The sequence below is a fragment of the Tachypleus tridentatus genome, chromosome 13, assembly GCF_004210375.1.
Source record: "Tachypleus tridentatus isolate NWPU-2018 chromosome 13, ASM421037v1, whole genome shotgun sequence".
NCBI classification, from domain to species: Eukaryota; Metazoa; Arthropoda; class Merostomata; order Xiphosura; family Limulidae; genus Tachypleus; species Tachypleus tridentatus.
The window spans coordinates 44650335-44662491 of NC_134837.1; the positions used below are offsets into that span (position 1 = coordinate 44650335).

At 31.8% G+C, this 12157-nt stretch overlaps 1 pseudogene across 1 annotated transcript in view; it reads right to left on the reverse strand.

Annotated features, from left to right (window-relative positions):
* Positions 1-613: 613 nt before the first annotated feature.
* Positions 614-12157, reverse strand: part of LOC143241130 (proprotein convertase subtilisin/kexin type 7-like) — a 53181-nt pseudogene continuing 41637 nt past the window's right edge. Inside the window, exons 11-14 of the transcript XR_013022193.1 lie at positions 8794-8894; positions 7295-7382; positions 1706-1820; positions 614-1107 (exon numbers count right to left, since the gene is read on the reverse strand). The product of XR_013022193.1 is annotated as a proprotein convertase subtilisin/kexin type 7-like (transcript). The remainder of the gene's footprint in view (positions 1108-1705; positions 1821-7294; positions 7383-8793; positions 8895-12157) is intronic.

Genomic DNA, 12157 nt, shown 5'->3' on the forward strand with positions numbered 1-12157 from the left:
GTCTGTTTTTATTACTATCAGTTTCAACATTTTTCTGCATACCAGTTCAAACTGTCTTTGCAAAATCAGAAATGCCCTGAAAAGTTCATTATGACTTACTAATTTACTGATATTGATGCTGATGATAGATATTATACTTTATATCCAAATTTATTCACAATCTGCCAATGTATAACCACTTTAGGTAAATAAACTTATCAGATGAATCCCCTTCCCTCTTTTTTTCTTGGATACAAAGATGGAATTACCATTCATATGACTGTACTACTATCACTGGGTCTTGTGATATTGCAGAAATAAACACTACTGATAAAAATACCTTAAAATGGGTCATATCTGAAGCCTAGGCTAGGTACTTCACCTACAAGCATATAAAATTTAATACTATTGATATAAAAATCTAATCTGAAATACTTTTCTGCTAAGACATGTGTTTACTGAACACTGTAGTGTAGAATGGCCAAATACATTTGCACATATATAATGTATAATCTGCTAAACAGTATGGAATAGTGTTCATGAAATTACAAATGTTATACTTCACTCTGTTTAGAACTCAAACATTTCTGCTATGTGCATACAAAATTATTTACAAACAACACAAAGACAAAAATCTTGAACAATGTTTTAGTCATATAAATATTTGTACAATAAAGTTAAATTCATAAAACACAGAGAACTTCATAAATCTTAACTCAATACTGAAGTTATTTATATATCTTTCCCTAGTAAACTCCAAATTAATCTATTATTTTACATTTGAAACTAACTTAACAAAATAAATTATTCATGCATTCATACAAGGCACAAACTGTATTTTTCTTTTCAATATGCATAAAAACATTTTCAATACTCCATCTATCCAGACTTTACACTATCAATTTCAGTCATTGGGACATTATCAGCTATATTGTCTTGATCAACTATGCTATTATCGTCATTTTCCAGTAGGTGATAAGTGTCACTGTTATTACTCCCATCAACTTGTCTTTGAACAATCTGTAAAGCATTTACCCGTTTTTTCTTTTCATCTTTATAACAAAACATGTACTCAAAAGTTTCATAGACTGCCATGAAGAAAGCAAAAAAGCCTACAAGTGTAATTATCTGAAAAAATAATCAAGTTCTTTTTCAAAACATGAAATAATTTACAAGCATCATGTTGTAAAACATGAGTGCATTTAAAAGTTACAACAAATCATATTGATATTTAAATCTTTAAGCTGGATTAAACTGCCTTTAAAGTGCATTGAAAATTCTATTAAAAACACACATTCATATTAAGTTCTCTTAACATTTTATATAGTTGCTTTTAGGAAAGTGATTTGATAATTTCATATTTGTTAAAATATTAAAATTATGAAAGACATCTTTGGTATAAAGATGTAGTAGCTATAAATGCAAAATCTTTCTTTGGAACATACTAAAATTAAATCAAGTGTAATAACACAAAACCAATCCACTATAATTGTATGCCTCGTACTTTACCATATTAAATTTATTACCCTTTAATAATAGTTGAGGGATAATTAATCTCCTAGTAAAATGAAGAAACTGAAAATCATATTAATATTTTCTCACAAAAATGTATTTAAATGTTGCTTAATTGTACACGTAAAAACAAACAAATAAAGAAAAGTGTGCCACTTTGTAATCAAGCATAATTTCTGCTTAAACTTCCCAAACTAAATAAAGTTAAACTTACTTTTAAGGTTTTATCTGTTAAAGGTTGCATTACATCTAATGATGGGGATGGTGGTGGACATGGGAAAGAAATATTCTCATCAAGGTATTTTCCACTATATGCCTCCTGTACAAACCTGTCAAATAGAAGAGTTAGTTAAAAGAAGGTTCAATTAATAAAAAAAACACCTAATCCAAATTTTCTTCATTCAGGATTCAAAGAACAAGAACAATTCTTATGACATAAACAGCAAATGATAGAGAATTTGTGATAGCATATGAAGCTGACAACTAGATTTTGTGTCCACAAAATAAGTTATAACATTATATTCTTATATTCTTGATGTCAGTTTTATTGGGAGTATTGGTTAAATATTTAATATAAATATATATTTTCCATTTATTTATTTTATATATATATTTTTTTTTTATAGAATTATTGCATAATTTTAATTTAGTATATGAATTTATAACTTATCTACATCTTCAAAAACAGTCAGAAATTTGAATTATGCCCTAAGGAGGCATCTTACTTCAGTCAAAAGTCATTGATAAATTAAAATTTGCTAAATGCATCTTAATGTTTTGTTAAATTTTCAATAACTTCACCAAACTGGAGAAATTTAATGTTACAATTATAAACTGTAATGGAATCTCTTCCATTAAAAGTATCAAGACTCATGACTGTTTAACACCTGTCACAAAAGAAAGCATTTGAAGCTCTTGAAATATTAACTATCCTGTTCCTTTTCATGTTTTAAACATAGTTTACCAACTTATTATATTATGCTAGGCATGCTCCATTGCAAAGGTTGCAACTTTATTGAGTCAAAAGGCATTTTTTAAGTTCTCTATCATTAAAGTAGCAGAATAATTCACCCACACATACAATGAATTTTATACGTACTTTTGTGAAGGATCACATCTAATCAAAAATACCTTAGGTGCAGCCAAAAGAGTATTCAGCATGTGACTTAAATGAATACAATTATAATTGCCAGCCAAATTGACAGCTACACCTGTGGCATTGATAAGAAAAAAGAGCAAATATTAATTCATTAGTTAGCCAGACAGCATATTTTCTTCTTTGGCATAACAGTAGGTAAAACAAAATAAATGGTCTAGTTAACTAAATAGCACTTTTGTTGATCTTTAGGCCTAGCTAATGAATGTATAAATATTTGTGGTAAATTTTTTTTCAATGCTACATGTGTAACTACCAGATTAACTGGTAATTTTGATTTCATTCCATTAAGTCACACACTAAGGCATTTTTTCACACCTGAGGGAGTATTTGATTTGATAAACTTTTTTGTCAATACATACCAAATAAGAAAGTGGCATTCAATAGTAACCAACATTAGCTTTAGGATTAGAGCCTTATTATTCAAAATAGACTTATTTTACATAACCAAACAGATTCTTTAAACTTTATGGTGGTATTTTCATTTCTAAAATAATGTTAATAGCTTCCTTTATAGTAAATGCCATGGAATTTATATTAACAGTTTCTTGTCATCACCATCATTCAATCAGTACAGCTCTATCAAATACTATTTATGCTAATTGCTTAAGGTAATATCACGACACTAAACACTCTTTAATTAGAACAATTTCATAATATTTAATAAATTTATGCTGAAAACTTGGCAATGAATAATAATACCTGTTGCCCCATATGATTCTTTTGAAAACTTGAGCTAGAGCTGCTAATCTATTTTTTTTTGCCTAATCAATACTTATGTATCTGTACATCCTTTTATCTTTTTGCTTTGTTGCTCTAAATCAACCATCTTCAATCTGAATTACAAAAAAAACAAACAGTCCACTTCTACTTTTAGGTAAAGCTGTAGTAAAAATGTTAGACCAATAGCTTGTGTGACCTTTTTGCATCGGTAAATGCAAACATTTTTGTTAAATAATTTTGCATGTTGGGCTTACAGTCATGTGAAAAAGTTAGGCCACCCTATGAAAGCCTGTGTATTTTTGTAACATTTTTGGATATATAGATATTTAATCTCAATTTCAACAATACTGAGAGATTATAGAAATACAACTGAACAATTAAAACTGAAGAAAGACTTTTCAAGATCTTCTGTAAATTTAATTCTACAAAAATGTATATTTTAACTGAGGAAAAAAAGTTAAAACACCCTACCTCCCTAATAGCTAGTGTTACCCCCTTTGGCTGAAATAACTGCAGTGAGATGCTTCTTGTACCCATCTACCAGTCTCTGACATCAGTCTGAAGAAAGTTTGCCCTGCTCTTCAATGCAGAATTCTTTCAGGTGTGAGATGTTTGAGGGGTTTCTTGCATGTACAGCCCGTTTCAAGTCACCCTACAGCATCTCAATAGGATTAAGATCTGGGCTTTGAGTCAGCCATTCCAGGATTTTCCATTTCTTAGTTTTCAGCCAGCTCTTGGTGGATTTACTGGTATGTTTTGGGTCATTGTCGTGTTGCAGGGTCCAGTTCCGCTTCAGCTTTAATTTTCATACAGATGGTCTCACATGATTCTCAAGCACCCTCTGATACACAGTAGAATTCATGGTGGATTCTATGATTGTAAGCTGTCCAGATCCTGCTGCAGCAAAGCAGCCCCAAACCATGACACTTCCACCTCCATGCTTCAGAGTTGGTATGAGATTCTTTTCCTGGAATGCTGTATTTGGTTTAAGCCAAACATATCCTCTGTTCTGGTGTCCAAGTAATTCAATTTTGGACTCATCTGTCCAAAGAACATTATTCCAGAAGTCCTGGTCTTTGTCTACATTCTCTCTGGCAAACTTCAGTCTAGCCTTGATGTTTCTCTTAGAAAGCAAAGGATTCCTCCTTGCACACATCCCACGCAAGTTGAACTTGTGCAGTCTCTTTCTGATTGTAGAGACATGCACTTTCACATCAACAGTAGCCAGAGCCTGCTGTAGGTCCTGTGATGAATGTTAGGGTGTTTGGAGACCTCTTTGGCATCTTGCAGTCTGCTCTAGGGGTGAACTTGCATGGACGACCAGACCTGGGCATGTCGGCAGTTGTTTTGAAAGCCCTCCATTTGTTGACTATTTTACGAACAGTGGAATGGCTGATTTCAAAATCTTTTGGGATCTTTTTAAATCCCTTACCAGACTCATAAGCTGTTACAATTTTCTTTCTGAAGTCCTCAGACAGCTCTTTCGCTCTCACCATGGTGCTCACTCTCACTACAACAGCCAGGAGCACAACAAATTAAATGTCTGAGGTTTAAATAGGGCAACCCTCATTCAAAATGCTGAGTAACGATCTTCTAATCATGTGCACCTGGTGTGATACACCTGTGTGTGAGTTGAGCCATTTTAAGTGGGAATAAATGTAGGAGTGTCCTAACTTTTCCTCAGTTATAATATGCATTTTTGTAGAATTACATTTACAGAAGATCTTGAAAAGTCTTTTCTTCAGTTTTAATTGTTTAGTTATATTCCTATAATTTCTCAGTATTGTTAAAATTGAGATTAAATATGTATATATCCAAAAATGTTACAAAAATACACAGGCTTTCATAGGGTGTTTTAACTTTTTAACATGACTATATATTTACATTAAGAGAGACTCTAATTATCATTTGCAAAGATATATCACTGTAGAATATTTGAAAAAAAAAATCATAAAAGTTAATCATGTTTTTTTTTATCAAATAAAGTTTCTGCATTTTGGTGTGAAGAAAAAATGGGAAGAAACTCAATTAAAACTAGAAGAGTTACAGCTTAGTTATTTGTTAATGGATCGTCTTGAAATCTGGTTTGTGAAGTAAGTATCCAGTACAGCATATCCATTTAACATACGTAATTGTTTGGATTACCATAGTCCATGTTACAGAAGGTAAAAATTCACTAAATTACTACTACTGTTGATAACACAGTGTGTCTTACAGGTTATTTTTTCAACTGCAAGATGACTACTGTGTCTTCTTTGAACAGCCACATATTTTTACTATTTATTCTTTTGCAATGATAAAACAGCATTGGTATGGAATTTATTAAGTTGCTTTTAATTAAATTCAATACATTTTTTCAGCAATTCTGAGCAATATATTGCAAAACTTATTTTGTCAGGCCTTAAGCAAACATTTTCTGGAATTTCTAGACCAACAATCATTTTAAGTACTTGATATTACACAAAAATGCATATATATTCAGATGTGAGAATGGCCAATTAAAAAAAAAAATCAAACCAACTCCAAAGAGATAGAGAGGGAAGGTAAACTTGAGAGCCCCTTATAACATCACAAACTGATATTTTGAGCATTGAATAAAACAGTGTTATATGAACTATATAATGTTAAAAGGAAAGTAGACATGACTGTTGTAAAATTTAATCACATACAGTACATGGCATTATTATATACTGTGATGTTATGTCCATTTAATTCAAATAATAATACCATGTACTGCAGGTGATGCTGGAACTGATTTAAACATCAAAAAATCCAAAACTCTAAATGATATTATGAACAAACTAATTTCAAAAATATCAATCACAGGTGTAATTTCTAATATTCTAATAAACATTAGTTTGAATGAGGTATTCAAAAATTAAAATTAAAAAAAAATTAGCTTAAAATGTAGCACAGTTTACATTATATCTTTTATCAACTTTGTGGTATGACTACTGCATACTTTGTACTTGTAATTACTTTGAGTGAACCTGGTGACCCTTTAAAAAACCATTAGAACTGTTGTTTTATTTGTCTGGTGAATTTTTCCAAAGCTACTCAAAATTTAACTGCACTAGCTATCCCTAATTTAGGAGTGATAGACTAGAGAGAAAATAGCTAGTCAATACCACTCACCTCTAAACATTATGATACAGTTGTATGATTATCACATTATAATGCCCCCACAGTTGAAAGAGTGAGCATGTTCATTGATGGGATTTGAACTCGAGACCTACAATTGTTAATTGTCCAAACCACCAAAATATGCCAGCTCTTCTGAAACTATCATTACTATATAAATGGACTTGTACAAAGTTTAAAGTGAGATATCCAAATTATGCACATGACCAGATAAAATAGCAGTAAAAAGTTTGAGCTGGACCAGTCCCAAATGTTTACAAGGATATACTTTTCACTTAAAATACAAATTACAAAATAAACATAGGAACAAGGAAAACAGTGTTCAGTTATTCATTTTACACTGACCTTACTTGTGGCTAGCTTGAAATAATTAATGGATTTGCTAATAATACTATTACATAGGCTGCATGATTTGCTGCAATTAAGAGCTATAAAAAAAGGCATTTCCAAAGAATTACTTCAATGTTTTTGACAAAATTCTGACCTACAATTTTAAGAATTTCACATCTCACAGGGATGAACTTTTGACTACAGAAAGTGCATAAATCTAAACTCACAAGGAAAATTGCCATTTTACTATATGTAAGGTTTATCAGTTACGTTGTAGGTGGGAATATAAAAACTTTAGAAAACTTACTGTAAAAGTTCTCACCTGCAAAGAGATACTTTTTACTTCCTGAAGAATCAAAAATATTTTTCCAAAACTAAATATTCACCATGATGGTGAGAGAAAAGATGACCATAGTATAAAGAGTATGTGTTACTTTACACATGCATAAATACCTTATCTTATCCTGAAATTGTTCTGAAGTCAATGGTGTCCCATGAAGAATTAAACTCCAGCTCTTAAAAGTTCCATGTTCTGATAAAACTTTAAAGACAGAAGAATAACAGCATTTGAACAAAGGCCTATCAACACATATTATAAATGTACGTGTTTATAAATTTGTATTTTGAAAAATGAAGAATCCAATACATTAAGGATTCCAGAAATACAAAAATAAAAATATATATGAAAAAATACTTTTATTTGAAAACAGTGATACACCTCATGAAAATGATACATGTTCCTTGTCTTTTGTTTAAAAGACAAGTTGACTTTTAGGCAGATATGTTCAATAAGCTGTAACTGAGGAAGAGCTCTTCTAAATAACTTCTAAACAGTGTAAATTTTTAGACTTAACATAACAGCTCATAGAATGGCTACTAATTTTTTTAAGTACAAATGTCTAGTTCAGAGCTCTATCATCTTTTGATCAATTTGAGATCTAATTACAGCTTTGGACTCAAGAGGTCAAACCTTTTCAACTGATATATTTGACCATTCCCAAGATTTCAGATTAAATTACTCTAATCCTGCCTAAACAAATTTCAATTGAAGGGTAGGCTGGTAGATATCCTGATGAGAAATAAAATCTCATCAGTAATACACGTACCCCACACTTGGTATTGTTGAGGCAAAAAATTATGGCAAATAAAGATGAAAAATATCTCAGATTAATTTACTAAAAATACTGCCGAAAAGAATTTCAAGTATCACAGCTATTTGGGATTCCCTCCTGAGTTACAGAAATCAATGTCAAGAATTTCCTAGTATTCATTTGTAAAAATTGCATTTTAAAACAGAGTAAAATACATTTCAGAAATTTTTAAATAATCAAACTTACTTTTAATCAAACAAATTCAAAGTACAATTAATAGAAATACAGCCTTGGCCTATACAACCTCTTAAAAAAGAAGAAAAGAGGAAACTGGCAAAAATAAATAATTCATGCCTTACAAATATTTTAGGTAGGCAAAACACCTCTTTTTAAAACTATTTGCATGTATATGTGTATTAATTAGAACAAGTTAAGGACAGATAGACAGGTTTGCTGGTCAAAGTTATAATTTAAACTGACAGTTCTGATTCTTGCATCTTTTCTCTGAAACACCTTGAAATTATACTTCTGTGATTTTTTAAAAATATTTTTACATTGTATTTCCATCTCCTATTACTCCTATCTCTATTACTTAAAAATAAAATGTGACTGTAGCAGAAAATTTATTCTTTAAGCAAACCCATTTTTGCAACTTTTTAAAAAGTAAATTACAACATTATAGCTCCATGTAAATATAATAATAGATGACATGGTGAAAAGGATAAATCTCTCTTCTGGTGAATAAGATCAACTCAGTAACTGAAGGCTGTAGTAGTAGTAGCGTAATCAACACTTTTTAGTGAATTACATCCTTCAACTGAAAGTATACATTTTCTGCAAAGATGGAAAACAATTTCTTACCAGATGAAGAGTCCAAAATAATCAAAGACCAAGTTCCACATGGTTCTTCTCCCCAAAATTTTACAGAAGTAAAAATCCAGTTGTTCAAGCCCTCTGTAGAACTGTAGACAAATGTTGCATAAAGATCATATATGGTAAAACATGCTTTATTTTTTCAACATTATAGATTTTTTGGCTTGCATTATGCTATATCTATACATCAAATATTCCAAATGAATAAATTAATTACTAATATACTCTAAGTTTGTATCATAACAATCACTACTAAATATTTAAAAAACCTAAAAAAACAAAAAACCATAAAAGTTATAATTATCCTAAACTGAAAATACATTTGATAGGTACTTCCCTCCACTAACAAGTTAAGCTTTTACCATTTTGTGCTGCCCTCTATATGTAAACTTTATTTTACAACATGCTACAAGCCTTCTGCAGCCCACCCTATTGGAATCATAGATTCAAACATGTTTCTTATGCAAGTCCATGCATCATCTCTCCACCAATAGGAGAGTATCACCATCACATGATGCATGCAACTCCCTCTCTACATCACTATGAACCATCACTTCAAACTCTGGCAAAAAAAAAGGAAGCTTTGGGATATTGTGGGGAGGTGGGTGGGAAGTCTGAGAAAAAGAGGAGTACCTATTAGAAATAAATTTTCAGTTTAAGAAAATTGTAACTTTCAATACAGTACTTCTCTCCCTCTCACAAGATTTGAATGATGGATCTGTGCAAGAGAAGAACTGATGTTCACCCTGAAAGTGTCTGAAGGATACCCCTTTATATAAGAGAAACATATTAGATGTTCAGATGAAAAGTACAGCATCACTTCTGAACCAGGTATCTTTTTGCTATGAACACTCATGAACTAAAATGATGGGAAAGGATAAGTCAGGAAAGTGATCCCAATTAGATAAATAGATAACTCAATCTCCCAGAAGGAAAATGGGTGAAGGATGATAATGCATCCCATAGTGTAGAATAGATTGGGCACAGCAGACTATACTTCGTAAGTAAACTACTGGGCATGACACAGGAGTTGCACTAAACAAGGTATCTCAGGATGTAGCATGCAGCATCTGAGGGAAGTCCATTGCATGCAATCAACTCCCATGACTAAAGCTTGGTCTGAAACATAAAAAGTTCAATAATGTCACCACTGCAAGAGAAAACAAGGGAACGTCCAGGATAGAAATAGAAACAGCTCACACATACCCACTGTGACCCAAGACACAGAGGGAAGATTCAAGGGAGAAAGATGGGCTACCTCAAACCTATGTGAGGAATTACATTGATTGGTTCACTCAATATCCAGACACATCAATGTGAGGGTAGGATGAGGGCATCCAACTGTTGGGATGAACTGCATCGAGACATCCCACTTTGTCATAAGCATCATTAAATGCAAAAGATACATCTTCAAGATTGACAGAATACCACCCTCCTACTCAGAAAAAAATGTTTATAACCATTTATGTGGAACCCTTCCAGTAGGATACATCCATGGTCAACCATCCCAGAAATTTGAAAGTGGTAAGGGGTCCCTCACTCCACTGAAAGAAAGAGGGAGAAAGAGCACTGGAGTGTCCGGCATTGGACAAAGTGAGAGTTACCCGCATGCGCCACTTTGTGAATGAAGGAAGAATTAAGATGGAGAAAATATGAGTAGTACACTGTGCGAGCAACATTGGTAGTAAATATATCTAACCACTGCTGCCTATAAGCCAAAGGGAGAAGAAAATATACCTTAAGGGAAAGATGAAACAAATAGCATGAGGCAATAGACTCAAACAAAGGTAAAATAAAGAAATGTAGTACAACATTGATGTTTCAATCCAGAAGTATCAAATACCTGGACACATCCAAAAAAATTAGATGAAAAGGGTATGGAGGGGAAGAAAAGACCTTGCAATAATGAGAAAAACAGAGTATGGAATAAGGGTGTCTGATACTCAGATATCAAAGAGATTAAAAGACCCCTTCATAAAAAGCTGGAACCTCAAAATTCAGGGCCTAATACCCAGCCATGGATGAAAGACAAATAAAATGAGTTCATCCTATTACCACAAGTATCCTTTACTGAGCATGAAACAATGTTTGTCTTACATTCAAAAGTTTATTAAGCTACTTTTTGTTTATATGTTATACCAATTAGAACAGCCTAAAATCTTAACTAATAATCTAAATTTTAATAGTAAACAAGTTTTAAGTTCTTAATTCTACAAGGCAATATTAAAATAAAATCCTGAATTTCCCCTGGTATGACACGTGACATTTTCTCTTAGCATGTCATCATCCCTATTTTATCCACCATCCCTTGAAGAAATATTAAATTGAACACAAATTTTACTCTGTAAAATTGTCAATGCTCAGAGAAACCACATCTATTGGTCTTCAACTATGTTCAGTTAGAGAACTATCAAATAGAAAATTAGACCCTAACTGCCATCATTATAACCAATAAACTTAAGGTTTTATCTAACGACATGTTGTAAATATTTTGTTCTGAACGGTTAATAGTCAGTTTCACTCAGAGTACCAACATCATTTCCACTATAATTTATCCCAAATGAATCTTCAACTTATGTGACATAAGTTACATATCACAATTTCAAATACAGAAAGTTTATCTTACAAGTTAATTTTATATTGATATGTATCAAATTTATGATATTTGCCAAGACTGATGCACACAATTTTTTTTCTGAATAAAAATATTTTAATATACAAACAGGAATACAATTTGTAATGAAAATTATTACAAATAGTTATAAATAATGATTTGTATACAAGTTTTACAAACTTTCAAATAATACCAGAGATGCTAGCTATTTCAAATGACTGAGTAATGATTGCAGACAAAGCCCTTTATCATTTGTGGCTACTAGGACTGACCAATGTGTCTAAGCTGTTTATTATTATATTATTATTATTATAACTATTATTATTTATTACTGCTATAGATTGCTCATTTATGACTGTTTTGTGTATTTAATAAATAAATTTTAAAAAATTCTTTTGAAATTCTTTTCATATTCTGAATTCTTAGTCATAAATGTCATTATCTGCATCGATTTTGTCTTCGCCTAAGCCTTTTGTTGGTGAGATGCCAATTTTGTATGTCTGGAACAATCGTTTATCCCGCCATGCCCCACAGAACAATCGATGTGACAAACTGTACAAAACGCATGACTGTCATGACTTTTGATGCAATGGCTGGATATTTTGCACCATACTCTTTCCTAAATTTTTGATTCACAGTTTTAGTCCTTTTAGATTTGCCAGAAACAAGACAATCTGGTGAGCGAGGCCTCTTTTTTCCATCTTGTGAGCGATAGCATTGGTGTTTCTATGCCGCTTA